General features: G+C 37.7%; 1 pseudogene; it reads right to left on the bottom strand.

Annotated features, from left to right (window-relative positions):
* Positions 1 to 6378: 6378 nt before the first annotated feature.
* LOC111759133 (microtubule-associated protein RP/EB family member 1 pseudogene) lies at positions 6379 to 7085 on the bottom strand (annotated as a pseudogene).
* Positions 7086 to 7399: the final 314 nt, after the last annotated feature.

Genomic DNA, 7399 nt, shown 5'->3' with positions numbered 1-7399 from the left:
TTTAACAATTTTGCTATACAAACCAAGTATGTATGTCCATGTATGAAAGATATCCTTCAATAAAAATATATTAAGAGAAAAAAATGACATAATTTTCTGAATACAAGTGCTTTACATTGTTGGTTAAGTTTACTTCAAAATATTTGGGTTTTATCTGTCACATTTTATTTTCACCACTCTTGACACTTTTAGTTACTTTTGCTGATATAATCTTCATTTCTAGACTATCTTCCAATCCTCCCTCTCTTGTCTTTTCTTATCAGATTGTAGCACACCCTTTATATTTCCTGCAAAGCTGGTCTCTTGGTTACAAATGCTCTCATTTTCTGTTTATCTGTTAATATTCCAAACTTGCCCTCATTTTTGAAAGACAATCTTGCCAGACATAAAATTCTTGACTGGAAGTTTTCTCTTCAGTATCTTATATATGTTATACTACTGTCCTCTTGCCTTCATGGTCTCTGATGAGAATTAGTACTTAATCTTACTGGGTATCCCTTATACATTATGCATTGCCTTTTTCTTGCTGCTCTCAGAATTTTCTCTTTGTCTTTGGCATTTGATATTCTGATTAGTATGTGTCTTGGAGTTGGTCTATTCAGATTTATTTGGATGGGAGTATGTTGTGCTTCTTGGACATAGATATCTATGTCCCTCAATAAGGTTGGGAAATTTTCTACCATTATTTCTTCAAATATTCCTTCTGTCAATTTTTCCCTTCTCTTCTGGGACAGCCATGGCATGCATTTTTGCACATGTCTTGCTGTTGTTTAGCTCCCTGAGACGTTGTTCATTTTTTCCCATTCCTTTCTTCATCTATTCTTTTGTATGTTCACTTTCAGAGGCCATTTCTTCAAGCTCACCAATCCTTTCCTCTGCCTCCTCAAATTTGCTATTATATGATTCCAGTGTATTTTTAATTTCATTTATTGCACTTTTCATTCCTGTAAGAGCTGCTATTTTTCTATGTATGCTTTCAAATTCTTCTTTGTGCTCATCCAATATCTTCTTAATTTCCTTAATCTCTTTAGTCTTCTCATTGAATTTATTAAGAAGATTTGTTTGAAAATCTATGATTAGTTGTCTCAACTCCTTTATGTCATCTGGAGGTTTATCTTGTTCCTTTAACTGGGCCATATCTTCCTGTTTTTTTGGTATGGATCGTCATTTTTTTTCGGTGTCTTGGCACCTGACTTACTAGATGTATTTATTCTGAGTGCAGTTTCTCTTTTTAATTAGGGCTTTCTTGCCCTTTTTTCCCTTGCTCTTTGTGTAATAGGAGCCATGGATGTAGTTGGTGCTGCAAACTGTGGAGGCTCCAGCTGCCCTCATTGTCCCAGGTACTAATGAAGCTTCTCCCAACCTTCTCCCTTGCCAGGGGTAGGGACAGAGCCACAGTTGTGTGTAATAATCCAAGTTGTGCAGGCCTAGACTGTAGGTGCCCAGAGAGACTGATGAGGCCTCATACCCCTTTCTCCCCTCCCTGGAGTGGGGATGGAGCTGCAGGTGTGGGCAGCAATCTATGCCATGTGGGGTTAAATGACTGGAGTTGCCCTGGTCGACCTCTGACTAATCAGTCTGTGCCAGCGAAATGTATCTGCAGTTACCCAGAGAGGCTGGTGCAGGCCTCACCAGCTTCCCTGCTAAAGGTGGGGCTGAAGCCTATGGTAGGGCTGTAGGCCCACCGGGGTGAAAGTTCCCTAATGTCACTGTGATTTTCAATCAGCCCAGCATCCCCTCATGCTGGGGAAGGAGTAAAAATGGTGGCCAATTTCCTCTTTCCTACTTGGACAGGTTCAAACTTTTAGCTGTTCTTAGGAATCTAGTTTAGCCCACTGAATTTACTAATCAGTAGCTGAAGTTGGTGACCAACAGTTTCTTCCTTCCCTGTTTTTGTGAGTTGGAGATTCAATTTCTAGCCACAGAATAGCTCCTGAGGTGGCTTGTACCACAGTGGAGGATGAGCACTGACCTCTGGGGTGTGGCGTGCTCTACTTCTGAATCTTCTCTGCAGATGAGCCGTCTCCTCCTTCCATTCTTTCAGGGATATTGCAGGATGCTCTTCTGGTCTCCTGGAGCCCCCAAACAGTGCTTTAGATAGCTCTGTGTGATCGATAACTGCCCTGTAGCATGAGCTGACTCTAGGAGGTCCTTACTCTGCTGCCATCTTGCTGGTTGTTGCTCCAGTTTTTAAAGACAGTCTTTTTGAATTCTTGATTCACCATCAAGAAAAATCTTTTATTACACAGATAGATGATAAACCATTTATGCCCATTTTTACAACTATTAAAAAATTTAGACACATTGAAATTATATTTAAAGAACCTTATACAAATCTCCAACATATCCATTTCTTCCAGATACCCAGATCCACCAATTTTATCATTTTGCCACATTTGATGTATCATTCTATCTATCTATCTATCTATCTATCTATCTATCTATCTATCTATCTATCTATCTATCTACCTACCTCTCTATCTCTCTACCTCTTTATCTATCTATCTATCTATCATCTATATCTGTCATGACTTGGAGTTATGTACCCCAGAAAAAAACATGTTCTTAATCCATTTTTGTGGGTGTGAATCCACTGTAAATAGGACATTTTGAAGAGCTTACTTTAGTTAAGATGTGGTCCAAGTAAATCAGGATGGGTGCTAATTCTATTATTAGAGGTCTTATAGAGAAGGTCACAGAGAGAAAAGCCATGGGAGGAGACAGAAGCTGTTAAGTCCTTGGAAACCAGAAGAGAAAGGAGAAGATGCACCATGTGCCTTGCCATGTGACAGAAAAGCCAAAGAACACCAAGGATTACCTGACAGCCAGAAGATACTAACCCTGGGAGGAAGCAAGCCTTATAGCTGCTGAAACTGGGTGTCAATAAATTTTTATTGTTAAGCTAGCCTGTTGTATGGTAATTGCTTTAGCATCTGGGAAAATAAAACACTATTTATCAATTCATTTTCCAAATACTTGGATGTAGGTTGTATATATTATGCTCTTTGAACACTTAATACTGTCACATACATTTCCTTGGAACAAGGATATTCATTTATGTAACTACTTTAAGTACAATAATCAAGTTTAAGAAATTTAATATTGATATAAAGCTTACAGTCTATATTCTAATTCTTCATATGTACCAGCAATGTTCTTTGAACCTTTTCTCCTCCCTTGTTAGATACCATCCAGTATCACACATTTAATTTAATTGTTATTGTCTTTTTAGTTGTTCTTTTTTTTTATTTGTGGAATATATATACAAGGCAGACCTTTCCATCTCCACCACTCCCAAACTACCATCCAATGAGATTAATCACACCCATTATATGGTAGTACCTTCACCATACTCCATTTCTCAAAATTTCTCATCTCAAACAGAAACCCTGTATCCTTTTGCATTGAATCTCAATTCACCTTGCCCTCCACCCCTGGCACATTTTACTCTAATTTCTTTCCCTTTAATCTTCGTATATTCTCCAGTATTTTCTTCATAGTTACCATGGGGCTTAAATTTGATATTATGTATCTATAACAATTTTATTTGCTTTGGTGTCAACTTCAATATTATACATAAACTATGTTTCCATACACTTTTAACTCTCCCACCTTAATATTATTCTTTTCACCCATTACATTTTTATACATTATGAGTCCAAAACCACTGACTTATCATTACATTTTATGTATTTGACTTTTAGAAAAAATGAGTTTTAGACCAAAAATAGTGCAGCATTTGTATTTACCCATGCCGTTACCCTCATTGGAGATGTTTATTTTTTCATGCAATTTCAATCTATTATCTATTATCCTTTCCTTTCAACTTGCAGAACTCTCTTTAATATCTCTTGGAGGGCCAGTCTAGTGGTGATAAATTCTCTCAGCTTTTGCTTATCTTGGAATGCCTTAATCTCTCCCTCACGTTTGAAAGTCAGTGTTGCCAGATATAGAATTCTTGATGGGCAATTTTTTGCTTTCAGCATTTAAAATATGTAATCCCACTGCATTATAACCTTCATTACTTCTCATGAGAAATTGGCATTTAATCTTAATGAGACTCCCTGGTATATGACAAATTTTTTCTTTCTTGTGGCTTTCAGAATTCTCCTGTACCTTTGGCACTTGAGAGATAATTATAATATGCTGTCATAATGTGGGTCAATTTGGGTTTATCCTGTTTGGACTTTGTTAAATGTCTTGGATAATTATACTTATGTCTTTCATTAAATTTTGGAAGTTTTCAGCCATTAGTTTTATTAATGTTCTCTCTGTCTCTTTCTCTCTTTTCTTTCTGAGGCTCTCAAAATGCATACATTGGAACACTTGATGGTGTCCCATAGGTTCCTCAGACTGTGTTCACTTTTCATCATTCTTTCTTTTCTGCTCCTCAGACTGAATGATTTCATTTGTCTTATCTTCAAGTTCTCTGAATCTTTCTTCTGCTCACTCCAAATTGCTATTGAACCCATCTAGGGAATTTTGAATTTCTATTACTAAGATCTTCATCTCTGATTAGTTCTTTTCATAATACCACTCTATTGATATTGTCTTTGTGTTCATCTATTATTTTCCTTATTTCCTTTAGTTATTTGTCCATGTTTTCCTTTAGCTCTTTGAGCATATTTAGGACAATTGGTAAAAGTCTTTGTCTGGTATGTCTCAGGACTGGTCCTCCTTTTTGATGGTTTCAAATGTTTTATTCTCCTCCTTTGACTGGGTGATCATTTCCTGTTCCTTTGTATATTTTGTAACTTTTTTTGAAACCTGGGCATTTTGATATTTAATGCATTATCACTGGAATTTAGATTCTGAGATATCTGTTCTTTTAACTTGTATCCAGTTACTGTTATATCAGAGATTTCCAGGAGCTAACACAAAAGAAAAAAGAAAGAAAAAAAGAAAACTCTTTGCAGATGGACCAGTGCAAGTGCTCTTCTTCAGGGCTCCATAAAATAAGTTTAGGGAATAGCTCAATGTCTAAGCACAGGGGTCTCCTTAATCCTTTCTGTGCATGCTTTTGGGCATGCACATGTAGTCCTAGGAATTCTCCCATTTCCAAGGTTCTGAATATCTCCTTTTCCCTAGGAAGCAATTTCCTCACTTTCTAGGGAACTATTCTATATGTGCTAGTGGCAATAATCCCTTGCATCAGATAGCATGACTTGACTTTTCCTATGGCATTTTGTGGGAGATTTTGTGAGCCACATTCCACATGCAAGGGCAAGGTCTGAGACAGTGACTCCTTTAGGCTAACACCAGAAGATTGGGCCAGACCTATTTGCTTTCAGTATGTGCACGAAGTTTACTCTGCTCTCTCCAGAACTGGGACCAGGGATCCACTCTAAGAGAGCAGGCTGGCTACTTGCCCAGCCAGTAAGGGGTGTGGGAGGGTTCAGCTAGGGTGCCAAGAGATCCTATCACTTTTAAGTAGTTTTCTCTTGATTTGTGGCTTGTCTTATTATTTCAGTCTTTCAACTATTTTCTCAGCTTTAGGAAAGATGTTCCTGCCTTTTCTTGCTGATTGTTCAAAGCTTCTCTGAAGGAAATGAACCCTGAAGCATCTCACTCTGCCATCTTGATTGTGGTGGGCTCTTATCACCTAGTTTTTTAGTATATCTTATCTATGGGCTTTTGTTTGTTTTTCTCTTGAAATACAGTATTTTAATTAGAAACTGTTTAAAGTAGAATACAACTCTATCAAGAAAGACCAGGTGGAAAATTGGGGGGATAATTGGGAAAAATGAACTTTAACTCAACCATCTCAGGGTTGAAACACATTCTAAATTTATCCAGCCAACAATGCCACTTGCTTTTTAGCAGGGATGTAATTGGTTAATGAGAGCAAATGATTTATGGAGCAACTTTCCTTTTAAGGGCCAGTATCTAGGACTACAAAGATTCAAGCATCCCTTCAAAGTCTTGTGAACAGCAGATTTCAAAGGTTCCAAGGTCTGGCCCTTCTGTCCTAAACACAATGTCAAACACAAAACCCATCATGTTACATTTTATATTCTGAAATATGGAAGCATATTTTAAATATTCTTAAGGCATTTATTTATTAAAATGTTTTTTGCCAAGATTTCAAATTAGCTTAAAATTCAATTTAGGCTTTCCATTTCTCTGCTGAGGTCTCCACTTCAACGTATTATATAAAAACACTTCCAGCAACCAGGGTCTCCAGCAACCACAATGTGAGCCCCGTGGTAAGCATCTTTGTTCCCTAGGTGAACCAACTAGATAGTAATACTGCTCTGCTAAAGGTAAAGGCTCCTAACTCATACTTAATGGAAAAAAAGGTGAATAAAGGGAGTATTTTACGGTTAAGCACCTAATTTGGAGTGAAGAATTCTGGTGTTGCTCTGCTGGTCCAAATTATTAAAACTCTTCTTGTTACTCCTGGGGGGCCCCTTCATCAGGTAACACAAAGCCTGTGTCTATGGTGTAGAGAATATCCACAATTCTCTGCAGTACAAGGTTGTTTTCCCCCTCATTCTCCTGGCAAATCAATTCAATATTCCTTAGTTTTCCAAAGTAGAAATCTCTCTCATTCTCCAAGTTTTCAACGGTAAGTTTCAATACATTGATCTGCTGCATCAATTCAGCACTCTCCATCATCCCCACTTCCCACACCAGGATTCTTTCTCACCACACCTGGGCCAGCCTTAGGAGTTGCAGTATTTCTTTGTGTTGAAATTGGCTTCTGTGGATCACAGTCTTTTCCATCATAGTTTGCATAGAAAAACTTTTTGAACCACTGAACGAATTCAAAATTGTCCTGAAACTTTCATTTTTTATTAATTTGTCCACAGGAATTATTTTGTTAACACCCATTCTCTTAAAACCTCCTTGTAGCATTTTGAAGTTCTGGATATATTAATGTTCTAACTTAGCTTGGAATTTCACTTTTTTCAGGCAAATGGAGTCAGGAAACAGCTTAGCCATAAACTGACAATGGCAGACTCTGAGCACCACTGTTCAATCTTTGTCAAATTCAACTGTAGAAACTTGTTGATCCATGCCAGCATGTCATGTCGACTAAGGTTATCACTGGTCACTGACGTTGAGAATATGTTCACTGCCATCTTGGGCTTTCATCCACTTCTGTGTCCACCTCTGGTTCATTCTATGCCTGGTTTAAACCACCCAACTCTGCCTGCCTTCCCATGTGATGACTTTGCATGCACCTCCCGCCCAGTCCCATACATGCACCCATGTAAAGAGACTATGGGTTTTTGACTTATCTAGTTGTTTGGTCTGTTTATATGCAGAGATTAAAAGAAATTGAAAAACTGTGCTGATCCTGTTACTATGTTCCTGAAATACCTCCTGTACCATCTTCATTTTTCTTAAGTCATGTTGATTGAAGTATAATTTATGTACAGTGAAATACTTGGTT

Source organism: Dasypus novemcinctus, chromosome 5 (assembly GCF_030445035.2).
Source record: "Dasypus novemcinctus isolate mDasNov1 chromosome 5, mDasNov1.1.hap2, whole genome shotgun sequence".
Taxonomy (NCBI): Eukaryota; Metazoa; Chordata; class Mammalia; order Cingulata; family Dasypodidae; genus Dasypus; species Dasypus novemcinctus.
This window is presented reverse-complemented; position numbering and strand designations above follow the sequence as displayed.